Source organism: Mobula birostris, chromosome 3 (genome assembly GCF_030028105.1).
Source record: "Mobula birostris isolate sMobBir1 chromosome 3, sMobBir1.hap1, whole genome shotgun sequence".
NCBI lineage: Eukaryota > Metazoa > Chordata > Chondrichthyes > Myliobatiformes > Myliobatidae > Mobula > Mobula birostris.
Window position 1 is genome coordinate 54632388 of NC_092372.1, and position 14829 is coordinate 54647216.

Consider the following 14829-nt stretch of genomic DNA (forward strand, 5'->3'; position numbering starts at 1 on the left):
TCTATTCATATATCTTGAGCTTGTCAATTCATCCAAAGTGCCCAGGGTCTGCCGTCATTACTTAGAGAAGGCTGTTCTTTATTTGCTTCATTCAGAATTGCTACGCAGTTGCTACCTCAAGCTGCAACATCTCATCTTTACCTGTCTGTACTTTATAGCAGCTACCTCTTGAGATTTTAACATTATTTCCTGCAGCAACATTGAGGTTCAATATCCTAACAAAATCAATGCACACAATCCCAATAGGACATATTAATTATACCTAATAATATTATACATGGCTAGCCTTTATCCATTCTAAAATATTAATTGTGAAATTGTTAGTACAGACCACAAACCAGCATTTTAGTGCAGCTATTTTTAATAATACTGCAAAACAGAATTTATCACATTACAAGCATCCAGAATATTGATGAACACATGTTGAAAATAACAGTGGGATAAAAATCCAAATTCCTAACATGGTAGCCATAGAAACAGATACATATTTTATTAGTCTGCATAAATTGCAATTCAGTTCTGCAGAAAATTAAATGTACACATATTTATCAATACATCAGAGTCTTATTAAAATGCCTGTGTAGTATTATTAAAATATTCAAAATAAATGTTCTTATATTGAGGACTCTATGATTAATGATGAAAAGCTTATCATCACAGTAATGTCCTTAAATACAGTATCTCAGTTGCACATTTTAATGCTTCAAAGATTTAGTTTAATTATAGACAACCAATAAGTGAGGTAGTGCAAACATTTCAATAAGATTATTAACAATGGCCTTAACACAAACTCAAATGGTTTATGTCTATCTACCAAGCAAAATAAATATAGCGTGCAAGGTTATTACATTTGTATTCTAGGCTTATGCACTCAGTGGCCACTTTATTAGTACCAGATGGGGTGGTTTGAGTATCTCAGAAACTGTGGGTCTTCAGGGATTTTAATGCACAACAGTCTCTAGAGTTTACAAAGAATGGAGCAAAAAAAGCAAAAAAAAAATCATGTGAGTGGCAGTTCTGTGGGTGAAAACACCTTGCTTATGACAATGCCTTGTTAATGAGAGAGGTCAGAGGAGAAAGGCCAGATAGGAATGGTTTAAGCTGACAGGAAGGTGACAGTAGCTCAAGGAACCATGTGTTACCACAGTGATGTGCAGAAGAGTACTTCTGAAGGCACAACGTTTTGAACTTTGAAGTAGATGGGCTACAGTAGCAGAAGACCACAAATATGCACTTAGTGGCCACTTTGCTAGCTCCAGGAGGTACTGAGGCCACTGGGTGTATGCCCGGGTATTACCAAGAGATTCCTGCTTATGTATGAGATGAGAAAAAGATCTGATAGCACCATTCTGGAAAGGAGCAGAGAAATGATCCCTTATATCTCGGGTAACATTTATCCCTCAAAGTAAAACACACAAAATGCTGGAGGAACTCAGCAGGCCAGGCAGCTTCTATGGAATCTAACAATCGACAGCCTGAGCCAAGACTCTTCATCAGGACTTTGGTTTCTCCCTCAGCTAGGATCACCACAGAAAATATTTCTGAGCCTCATCACACTTACTGTTTATGGGAGCTCATGAGCAAAGTGAGAGTTGTGTTTCTGACCCAAAAAACAGGAATTACTCTTCTAAATACTTCAATGGGCGTAAAGGACATGTGGAAGGGGATCTAGAGGTGTAGCACTTCTACATATCATCTTTCAATGCAGGAAGTCAGGCAGCATCTATGGAGGGGAATTAAACATTGATATTTCAGGCTGAAACCCTTCATCAGGACTGGAAGGAAAGGGGTAGAGGCTACAATAAGAAGGTGAGGGGAGGAAAAGGGGTACAATCTGGCAAGTGATTGGTGAGACCAGATGAGGGGGGAAGGTGGGACGATAGGGGAGTGAAGATGAAGTAAGAAGCTGAGAGGGGATAGTGCAAAAGGTAAAGGCTGAAGATGAAGGAATTTAATAGGAGAGGACAGTGGACTGTGGACAAAAAGGGAAGGAATTGGCAACCAGAGGGAGGTGATGAGCAGGTGTGGAGGCAAGAAAGGGTAATCTGAATGAGGAACAGAAAAAGAGAGAAGGAAGGAAGGGGAAAACTTACTGCAATTTAGAGAAATGTTCACGCCATCTGGTTGAAAACTACCAAGATGGAATATGAGGTGTTGCTCTTCCAGCCTGAGTTTGGCCTGATCGTGAACACTAAGGATAGACATGTCAGAATGGGAATAAGAAATAGAATTGAAGTGGATAGTCACTGGGAGATCCTGCCTTTTGCAGTGGACAGAACAAAGGTTCCATGAACTCTTTGGGCAAGCGCAGTGTGTCAGACAGCATTAGGTCTTGGTGCTCCAATGCACCTGAACATCATTGATTTGTTCTAACTAGACTTGTTAAGTGACTGGTTTAGTTGCTAAGTTTTCCTTGTGCTTTTCATGCTGCTTTTTTTTGAATGTTGGTTCCTTGTGCATCCTGTTTTTACTTTATTGAGTTTTGATTTTGATATGCATGGGTTTCCCAAGCTATTTGCACTATTTATCTTCGTCACAACTATCGTTTATCACTGAGTCCTGAATTTGGGTTCCGAGCGAACTAAAGTCCTGTGTACTCTAGCCCTGCTGTGTAAGAATGTTTGAATCATTTGTTATTCCCCTGTTATGTTCTTTGAATAAATCCTCATTGTTACTTTCTACCTTTGAGTCTCTGGTTTATTCTGCACCTTGGTTCATTTGCCTGAAAATCTCACTACAGAAGATGCTCGACAAAGCGATCTCCAAATCTGTGTTGGATATTAGTCCAAAGCATAGAGTGTTTATCCCCCTCCATAGATGCTGCCTTGGATTGCTGAATTCCTCCAGAAATTTGTTTGTATGCAGAATAACAAGGAAATGTTCATATCTACTCATTAGAAAGCCAAGAAGATTATTCATTCTTTTCACTTCATTTGTTTTTATATTCATTTTTGTCTATATTTGCAGTTCCCAAGTTGTCAATACCAGAGTCTAAAATATTCTTTCTTAATCTGTTATTATGGCATTTGGTCCCTAAAGTAGTTTAATTTTACTATTTGAATGCTGTTAAGTGGAAGATTTAGAGTAATTTGCAACAACTGAATTGTCAATCAGAGTGCTTTCAGTTCGAGTAAATTGCAGAAGATGAAAATACAGTTAGCGTTTTAAAATGGTGAAAGAAACAGGAATGAAGATTAGAATCTGGGTGTTACAATATGAAGTTCCTGGTAGGATTGATAATTTCATCCAGATTAATCTCATTTTTGTTCAAACTCCTGGCCATCCAGAAGAAAGAAACGTGATGCATTTGTGTCTGATTGCTAGCTATTTATTGTGAGGTAGTAAATAGTGCTTTATTAATCATTAGATTAGAGTGAGATAGAGCTTTACCTGCTTGAGAGCTATTACCATCATGATTTCTGCGTCGCCTAGTCGGTCTACATTATTTAAAAGGGAAATGGGAAGGGTGAGTATATTGCTGAATTCAACATTGAGTACCAAAGGCTGAAAATGACCTAAACTAAAATATGGTGCTGTTTCTTGAGCTTGGGTTCAATGTTGCTGAAGGAGAGGAGGAGGATATAGACAGGGAAATTGTAGTGGGAGAGAGATTGAAAATTAAAATGACATGTGACTAGAAGCTCAGGGTTACTCTTGTATATTCAAGATATTCTGCTACATGGTCACTTAATCTTAATTTTTTTGCCCAAAGTATTGAAAAGTGCCCTTGACCCAAAATGTTAACTCCCTTTCTCGCTCACCAGCTGCTGTCAGACTTGCTGAATACTTCCAATACTACACGTTTTCTTTCAGATTTCTAACTTCAGAATTCTTTTATCCTGCTTTTCAAGGGATATTGAAGGGAAATTGCAGAGATGTGAGAAGCCATAGAGTACTTTAATAGGTAATCTCAACTATCTAAATTTAGACCAGGATACCAATAACAAAGTGGTATAAAGATTTTGAGTGCATTTAGGAGAATTTCTTAATCTGTACAATTAGTGAAGAAGGTGGTAAGAACAAGAACATAAAAGACTGGAAGCACTCAGCAGATCAGTCAGTAGCTGTGGAAAGAGAATGAGTTATCTGCAGAATGTGCACAAAAAGAAGAGATGTAGCTGAGATCCTGGATGGACTGAAATCTGATAGAGAGAAGGTATTGGAATGGCTGGCTGAACGGCAAATGGACAAAATACCTGGTCTGGACTGGGTACATCCATGGCTGTTGAGAAAAGATAAGGAAGAAACTATAGATGACTTGGTCATAATTTTCCAAACCTCTAGTGATTGAGGAGCAGTGGCTGAGGATTAGAAACTTGCAAGTGTAATAACCATGTTCAAAAAGCACAATAACTAAAGGCATCATCAACTTAATCTTGATAATGGGGACACTTATAAAAACAATAATCAGTGACAAAGACAGATGTGTAGATTAATTAGAGAAAACCAGTATGGCTTTGTTAACAGCAATGGTGTCCAACTAATTTATTAGAATCTTTTTGATAAAGAAACATAGGCTTGCTATGGTCAATTTAGTTGTTGTAATATATATGGACTACCATTAGCCATTTGACAGATGTCACTATTAGCTCATCATCAGGACTGATGACATTGGAATAAACAAAGCTGTAGTAGCATGATAGATAACAGACTAAGGGAAACAGAGCAGTGTAGCAAATGGTTCTTTTTGGATTGTGGGAGTTGGTACAGTGGCTTTACTGATGGGTCAGTACCAGGACCGGTGATTTTCATAATAGATGTCCATGACTAACCTGGATGTACAGGCCACAATTTACAAATCTGCAGATGAAACGAGACTTTCAGGCATTATAAGTAGCAAGAATAATAATAATAGAATCCAAGGAGATGGAACAGGCTGTTGGAAAGGGCAGATGGACATCAGATGAAGTTTAATGCCAAGGAAAGCAAAGTATTAGAATTTTTGATCAGAACAATGAAAATATGTAATATCAGAATCAGAATCTGAATCAGAATCAGGTATATTATCACCGGCACATGATGTGAAATTTGTTAACTTAGCAGCAGCAATTCAATGCAATACATAATCTAGCAGAGAGCGAAAAAAAGATAACAATAAATAAATAAACCAATAAATAAAATAAAAAGATAATATTAATAAACAAGTAAATCAATTACGTCCATTGAATAGATTTAAAAAACACGCAAAAACAGTAATACTGTATATTAAAAAAAGTGAGGTAGTGTCCAAAGCTTCGATGTAAATTTAGGAATTGGATGGCAGAGGGGAAGAAGCTGGACCTGAATTGTTGAGTGTGTGCCTTCACTGGTAACAGTGAGAAAAGGGCATGCCCTGGGTGCTGGAGGTCCTTAATAATGGAGACACCGTTCCCCAGTGATGTCCTGGGTACTTTGTAGGCTCATACCCAAGATGGAGCTGACTAGATTTACAACCTTCTGCAGTTTCTTTCAATCCTGTGCAGTCGCCCCTCCATACCTGACAGTGATGTAGCCTGTCAGAATGCCCTCCATGGTACAACTATAGAAGTGTTTGAGTCTATTTGTTGACATGCCAAATCTCTTCAAACTTCTAATAAAGTATAGCTGCTGCCTTGTCTTCTTTATAACTACATCGATATGTTGGCACCAGGTTAGATTCTCAGAGATCTTGACGCCCAAGAACTTGAAACTGTTTATTCTCTCCACTTCTGATCCCTCTATGATGATTGGTATGTGTTCCTTTGTCTTACCCTTTCTGAAGTCCACAATCACCTCTTTCGTCTTACTGACGTTGAGTACGTTTTTATTGCAGTACCATTCCACTAGTTGGCATATCTCCTGTACTCCCTCTCGTCACCACCTCAAGGGCATAATTCCAGAGTCAAATTCCAGATTCTCAAAAGGACTAATATGCAGATACGTTTGCAAATATTCCTTAAAAAGGTAAAGCAAGTTGATGAAGTGGTTGAAAAAGATATTAGGTTTAATAAATAAAGGAATAAAATGCTAAAGTGCAAAAAAGTTGTAACAAGTAATGGGTATCACACTGTTAGAAAGTTATAAAGACTACAAAGAAGGTGCAGAAGAAATTTATTGGTGGCTCCTGTGGTGAATAGACTGGCGAAACTGTTGTTTGTGGAACAGGGGCTGTTGCAGGAGAATCTGATTAAAGCACTGAAAACCATGAACACTATAGACAAATTAGATGGAAATAAAGTGGTCTGTTAATGGAGGAATCAAGAAGAAAGGGCCATGTAATAAATGTTATTGATATGAAACAAACATAGCATGAGAAAAAATAAGTTTAAAGCAACGAGTGGCTGAGGTCTTGAATGCACGGTGGGGCACAGAGCTGTGGAGGCAGGTTCAGTGGCAGCAAAAGGTGCTGAATAGGTAAATGAAAGGAAAGAATTTGCAAGGCTATGGGGAATGGGGGGAGGAGTAGAACTGGCTAGATTATGAACTTTTCCATAAGAATGGATACAGCAAATTGAATGGCATACCATTCTATAACAATCCTTTTATGCCATGGATATGAAAACTGTAAATAGTAAGCAGGAAATATTTTAGGCTTTGTTTTGTTTTCATACTTAAATAATCATATTGTACAATTAGGAAGTGTATTGGTGGGAACCATGTTGATAACAGTACAGCCCTGCCTTGAGGTGTGGTGGGTAAAGTGAAAAAGCAGTGTTCTACACTTTATCATATCTCAGTGAATTTACTAAAATGGTTACATTTTCATTTTCACGTTTTTCTGTGTGACATTTTGTCATTTAATTATTGAATGTGATTTGTGAACACATGGGGGGCTTCAATGATATAGGCAGAATACCTAGGATATTTCATATAATTTGCCAAGGATAGCAGTTGTGAAAAACAATAACCTCAAATGAATTATTATATTTAAACAAATGCAGGTTTTTGCATGCTCTGTTCTATTAATCTACAAATATTACTTTAAATATTAGAATCTGAATGACACTTTCATTACATAACAATTGCACTGGTCTATTGTTTTCTTCTGAAATATCACAGTGTTAATTAGGAGGAGCTATTTATAACATCACAGTGGTTTTCCACCACACCATAAATGAATGATTTCTTCTGTTTTTAGGAATAGTTCTATTCCAACTATCATCTGGGCAAATAATGCTAATCATTGGAACTCTCAACCATTAAAGGTTTCATCCTTCAAAGAAGTACATTTCGTTGATAACAGAAATCGAGTATATTTTGCTTAGATTTACCTTATCAAGATCAGTATAGTTATATGGTATCACCAAACTATGTATTTTATTTTCAGTATGAAATCTGTGCAGAGAGCATTCGTGAGAGTAGAAAAAATGTTCCTGAATTTATTTATTTATCAATTATTATTTATTTATCTGTCTATTTATTTATTTAGTGATGCAGAGTGGGATATGGTCTTTCAGCTCTTTGAGCTACATTGCGTAGCAAACCCTGGCAACCCTGGTTTAACCCTAACCCGATCACAAGACAATTTATAATGACCAATTAACCTACCCAATTGTTCCTTAGACTATGGGGGGGAAACAGAAGACCTGGGGAGAACCCACACATTCCACGGGCAGGATGGATAAACTCCTTACAGAGGATGCTGGGATTGAACTCCAAACTCTGATGCTCCAAGCTGTAATAGCGTCGCAATAGCGTCGCACTAACCGCTACTCTACCGTGGTGCCATTTGGGAGACTATATGCAGCAAGTATGAGATGCAATATGATTCTAATCTCATTTTGTTTTACATTTCCTAAATGCATTAATTTTCTGAATTTCAGTCATAACAGATTTTAAACAGCCTTATACTAATTGCCTTCTTCCTCATAATACAAAGACAATCTTAAATCATTTTTTTACTGCTGAATTTGTTTTATTAATCAGGGGTAGTCAGCCTGGATTTGTTTAGAAATATCCTGTTTTTCCAATTTTTAAGGAGATAACAAGGAAGGTCAATGAGGATAGTATGTTTAACAGAATTCCGCAAAATGTTTGTCAAAGTCCCACTTAAGCAGGCTGGTCAGAAGTGTAAAAGTACATGAAATCTGAAAGCGAGTGGTAAACTGGATCCACAATTGGACTCAATAGCAGGATGCAAAGGGTGATGTGACAATAAACTGGACTGGTCAAAGAACACTGAGGCTGTCTACAAGAAGGGTCAGAGCCGTCTCTATTTCCTGAGGAGACTGAGGTCCTTTAACATCTGCCGGATGATGCTGAGGATGTTCTACGAGTCTGTGGTGGCCAGTGCTATCACGTTTGCTGTTGTGTGCTAGGGCAACAGGCTGAGGGTAGCAGACACCAACAGAATCAACAAACTCATTCGTAAGGCCAGTGATGTTGTAGGGATGGAACTGGACTCTCTCAAGGTGGTGTCTGAAAAGAGGATGCTGTCTAAGTTGCATGCCATCTTGGTCAATGTCTCCCATCCACTACATAATGTACTGCGTGGGCACAGGAGTACATATAGCCAGAGACTCGTTCCACCGAGATGCAGCACAGAACATCATAGGAAGTCATTCCTGCCTGTGGCCATCAAACTTTACAACTCCTCCCTTGGAGGGTCAGACACCGTGAGCCGATAGGCTGGTCCTGGACTTATTTCATAATTTACTGGCATAATTTACATATTATTATTTAACTATTTATGGTCTATTACTATTTAGTATTTATGGTGCAACTGTAATGAAAACCAATTTCCCCTGGGATCAATAAAGTATGACTATGACTATGACTATGACTATGACTAAGACTAAGGTTCTATATAAGTCAGTATTTGCATAGTTGACAGACCAAAAATAATGGAGATAGACTGAAAGTAATTGTCAGGAATAATAATTAGAGTGGAAATGGAGGGGAAGTACTGTATTTTCATTCAGAGTGTGACATAGGTCTGAAATACAATACCTGAAAGAAACTCTGAAGAAAATTAAATAATACAGTGAAGTGTATTTGAAGAGCAGTGACCTAGAGGGTTTTGGACCTAAAGCTAGAAGGTGGGATTAGGGTAGAACTTACTTTATTTGTCGGCACCGACAATATTGATTGAATAGGTATCTTTTGTATTGCACATTTTCTACAGTTCTATTATTCTGCAATGAATACCACAGTAACCAGGCCCCAGTCATTAATCTATGTTTAAATATCAATCTAATTCTAACTCTCAGCTCAATCTTTACTCTTTGATTAAACCAAGGTTCTATTGCCCAGACCTAAAGTAAGAGGTTTTCTAAGCTCTGGGTGAAAATCCAGAGAGAGGGATTACATGGTTGGTGAGAGCAACAAGTGAGGACAACCACAAAGCGTCTGGAGATGATACAAGATGTAAGGATCTAGCAACGAGAACACCAAGATATTCAGGAGTCTAATTAAAATGTTACAAATATAAATATATCCCCACTGATAACAGTTTGCTGCAAGAGTTCATAGATTATTTTATATTTTAGAATGAAGCAAATAAACTAAATTATTCTCTTAATTTCATGAAATTGTACAGCAATAGAAATGATTTTAGAGCAAAAGACATTTGCCTCTCACTATTTGAAATAAGTATTGTGTGATAACATCAAGAATTTGAGAATGTGGAGAGGCAAGAGGTTGAAAGATGAATTGGCATTCTTTAACCCATTCTCTTGAGCAACTACAGTATGTGCGGTAGTTGTCATCCTGATTCACCTCTTCACCTTAGGGCGGTGGCACATGGCTGGGTATACTCTAAAATCAGAAGTAGATGCCTATATATTATTAGTGGAATCTAGTGCAGTTTGGCTGCTGAATTATCTAATTGCATTGATCAGCAATCAAACTTTAAACCTTTTCAACCTGTGTAGATCACTGTTATACAAAACAATCTATTGACTGTGTGTTGACCTTTGATTAGATGTGACACTCACAGTTCTGAGTCAGAACACTGTAGGCTTAAACTTTCTTCTAGTGATTTGAGCATATAAACCAGTCTTGCAGCTCAGCATGACATTGATAGAGTGCTGCACATTTAAGGGCACTCTCCATAGCATGCAATGGAGGAGAATGTTAACCTGAAGTACAGTCATAGAAAAGTACAGTGGAGAAGCAGGCCCTTTGGCCCATCTAGTCTGTGTTGAACTATTTAAATTTCCTAGTCCCATCAACATGCACCCCGGCCATACCCCTAGTATTCATATATCTGTCCAAACTTCTCTTAAATGTTGAAATCAAGCTTGCATGCACCACTTTCACTGGCAGCTCGTTCTACATTCTCACGACCCTCTGAGTGACAAAGTTTCCCCTCATGTTCCCCTTAAACTTTTCACCTTTCACCCTTAAGCCATGACCTCTGGTTGTAGGCCCACCTAAACTCAATGGAAAAATCCTCTTTGCATTTACCCTATCTATACCACTCATAATTTTGTATACCTCTGTCAAATCTCCATTCAATCTTCAACTTTCCTTTTTTTTTTGGGCATGTGTCTGCATGCGTGCGAGTCTGTGCATGTGCGTCTGCGTGTGTGTGTGTGTGCGCGTCTGTGCATGTGCGTCTGCGTATCCGTGTGTGCGTCCATGATGATGTCTTTTTCATGGCTTTTACAAGGTGCGGAGCGAGAGAGAGACTGTATGGCACGCCACTCCCCACACAGACATTTTAGCAGTATTTTCCCTTTATTTTTTACGAGGTCCAGTTGCGATCTCGACACTCAACCCAGCATGGATGGAAAGCGTACTCGGGAGCAGACTCGACTAGTTTCAAACCCGGGAACCTCTGCTCCCGGGTCCAGCGCCGATGTCGTTGCGCCACCAGCTGGCCCTAATCAATCTTCTACTTTCCAAGGAATAAAGTCCTAACCTATTCAATCTTTCCTTATAACTCAGGTCCTCCAGTCCTGGCAACATCCTTGTAAATTTTCTCTGTAATTCCATACAAAGAACAATATCGCCCTTGTGTTCTTTGTTTCCTACATCTACGGACTCCAGAGCCTGCTGGCCATGAAACTAGCAGCCATGAACCTCAGATTGCCTCTGCCATTGATCTCGCCGGCTCCAACACCTCAGGGCATATTCAAAACCCGTACTTCAGCAACGACCATGAACACCTTCAAAGTGATTGCGCAACCACCAACTGCGACTCCAGCCTTGAACTCTAGGCCGGGTCTTTATGTGTTGCTATTGTGGCTCCCGTCTCCCCTTCCCCCACCACCACTCTGCAATCCCATCTCCTTCAGATCCCATCGTCAGCTCCTGGGTCCTCAGAGGCTCCATCTTCCTCTCACCCCAACCCTCCCCTCTCCATTGACAACCCCAGCCTCCCCCCTCCCCCCCCGATCCCAGCTCTCATCCATGCCGGGTCTTTACCATCCCCTCCGACCTTCAACTGTTGGACGCAGAATACTCTGTCCTCAGTAAGGGCCTCACCTTTGTCCCCCTTCGCCCACACCTCAGCGAGTTCCGTGTTCGCCATGATGTGGAACTTTTCTTCCGCCGTCTCCGTCTCTGAGCCTACTTCTTCGGCAAGGACTCTTCCACCCCCACCAATGACCCCTTCTCCCATCTTCAACCCTCCTCCTCTTCATGGACACCGCGCTCTGGTCTTCTGCCTGCTCTGGATCTCTTTATCGCTAACTGCCGACGGGACATCAACTGTCTCGACTTCACCGCACCTTGTCCCCATTCCAGCCTCACTCCTTCCGAACGCTCTGCTCTCCACTCCCTCCGTACTAATCCTAACCTTATTATTAAACCCGCCGATAAGGGGGTGCTGTTGTAGTCTGGCGTACTGACCTCTACCTTGCCGAGACACAGCGACAACTCACGGATTCCTCCTCTTATTTACCCCTCGATCGTGACCCCACTAAGGAGCACCAGGCCATTGTCTCCCACACCATCACCGACTTTATCCGCTCAGGGGATCTCCCATCCACTGCTACCAACCTTATAGTTCCCACACCCCGCACTTCCCGTTTCTACCTCCTACCCAAGATCCACAAACCTGCCTGTCCAGGTAGACCCATTGTCTCAGCTTGCTCCTGCCCCACTGAACTCGTTTCTGCATACCTCGACACGGTTTTATCCCCCCTTGTTCAATCCCTTCCTACCTATGTTCGTGACACTTCTCACGCTCTTAAACTTTTCGATGATTTTAAGTTCCCTGGCCCCCACCGCTTTATTTTCACCATGGATGTCCAGCCCTTATATACTTCCATCCCCCATCAGGAAGGTCTCAAAGCCCTACGCTTCTTTTTGGATTCCAGACCTAATCAGTTCCCCTCTACCACCATTCTGCTCCGTCTAGCGGAATTAGTACTTACTCTTAATAATTTCTTCTTTGGCTCCTCCAACTTCATCCAAACTAAAGGTGTAGCTATGGGCACCCGTATGGGTCCTAGCTATGCCTGCCTTTTTGTTGGGTTTGTGGAACAATCTATGTTCCGTGCCTATTCTGGTATCTGTCCCCCACTTTTCCTTCGCTACATCGACGACTGCATTGGCGCTGCTTCCTGCACGCATGCAGAACTCGTTGACTTTATTAACTTTACCTCCAACTTTCACCCTGCCCTCAAGTTTACCTGGTCTATTTCCGACACCTCCCTCCCCTTTCTAGATCTTTCTGTCTCTGTCTCTGGAGACAGCTTATCCACTGATGTCCACTATAAGCCTACTGACTCTCACAGCTATCTGGACTATTCCTCTTCTCACCCTGTCTCTTGCAAAAATGCCATCCCCATCTCACAATTCCTCCGTCTCCGCCGCATCTGCTCTCAGGATGAGGCTTTTCATTCTAGGACGAGGGAGATGTCTTCCTTTTTTAAAGAAAGGCGCTTCCCTTCCTCCACTATCAACTCTGCTCTTAAACGCATCTCCCCCATTTCACGCACATCTGCTCTCACTCCAGCCTCCCGCCACCCCACTAGGAATAGGGTTCCCCTGGTCCTCACCTACCACCCCACCAGCCTCCGGGTCCAACATATTATTCTCCGTAACTTCCGCCACCTCCAACGGGATCCCACCACTAAGCACATCTTTCCCTCCCCCCCCGTCTGCATTCCACAGGGATCGCTCCCTACGCGATTCCCTTGTCCATTCGTCCACCCCATCCCTCCCCACTGATCTCCCTCCTGGCACTTATCCTTGTAAGCGGAACAAGTGCTACACATGCCCTTACACTTCCTCCCTTACTACCATTCGGGGACCCAAACAGTCCTTCCAGGTGAGGCGACACTTCACCTGTGAGTCGGCTGGGGTGATATACTGCGTCGGTGCTCCCGATGTGGCCTTTTATTTATTGGCGAGACCCGATGCAGACTGGAAGACCGCTTTGCTGAACACCTACGCTCTGTCCGCCAGAGAAAGCAGGATCTCCCAGTGGCCACACATTTTAATTCCACATCCCATTCCCATTCTGACATGTCTATCCATGGCCTCCTCTACTGTAAAGATGAAGCCACACTCAGGTTGGAGGAACAACACCTTATATTCCGTCTGGGTAGCCTCCAACCTGATGGCATGAACATCGACTTCTCTAACTTCCGCTAATGCCCCACCTCCCCCTCGTACCCCATCTGTTACTTATTTTTATACATACATTCTTTCTCTCACTCTCCTTATTCTCCCTCTGTCCCTCTGAAAATACCTCTTGCCCATCCTCTGGGTCCCCCCCCCGTCTCTCTTCCCAGACCTCCTGTCCCATGATCCTCTCGTATCCCTTTTGCCTATCACCTGTCCAGCTATCTGTCTCCTATCGTTTTGGATCTCCCCCTCCAACTTTCAAATCCCTTACTCACTCTTCCTTCAGTTAGTCCTGATGAAGGGTCTCGGCCTGAAACGTCGACTGCACCTCTTCCTAGAGATGCTGCCTGGCCTGCTATGTTCACCAGCAACTTTTATGTGTGTTGCTTGAATTTCCAGCATCTGCAGAATTCCTGTTGCTTGTGTTCTAGTTAGTATTTATAATGTAAACAGTGATATTTATGATAATTATCCATCTCATTACTATTTGTAGGATCCTATTGTGTCCCATTTTGCACTAAATTTTCCCAAAGGAATGTATTTCAAATGACTTGATTGATTGTCATACAGTTGTGAAAAGCACAACCCAGAATATAAACAACAGGAATTCTGCAAATGCTGGAAATTCAAGCAACACAAATAAAAGTTGCTGGTGAACGCAGCAGGCCAGGCAGCATCTCTAGGAAGAGGTGCAGTCGATGTTTCAGGCTGAGACCCTTCGTCAGGACTAACTGAAGGAAGAGTGAGTAAGGGATTTGAAAGTTGGAGGGGGAAGGGAGATCCAAAATGATAGGAGAAGACAGGAGGGGGAGGGATTCAGCCAAGAGCTGGACAGGTGATTGGCAGAAGGGATACGAGAGGATCATGGGACAGGAGGTCCGGGAAGAAAGACAAGGAGGGCGGGGGGGGGGGGTACTCAGAGGATGGGCAAGGGGTATATTCAGAGGGACAGAGGGAGAAAAAGGAGAGTGAGAGAAAGAATGTGTGTATAAAAATAAGTAACAGATGGGGTACGAGGGGGAGGTGGGGCATTAGCGGAAGTTAGAGAAGTTGATGTTCATGCCATCAGGTTGGAGGCTACCCAGACGGAATATAAGGTGTTGTTCCTCCAACCTGAGTGTGACTTCATCTTTAAAGTAGAGGAAGCCGTGGATAGACATGTCAGAATGGGAATGGGATGTGGAATTAAAATGTGTGGCCATGGGGAGATCCTGCTTTCTCTGGTGGACAGAGCGTAGGTGTTCAGCAAAGCGGTCTCCCAGTCTGCGTCGGGTCTCGCCAATATATAAAAGGCCACATCGGGAGCACCGGACGCAGTAGATCACCCCAGCCGACTCACAGGTGAAGTGT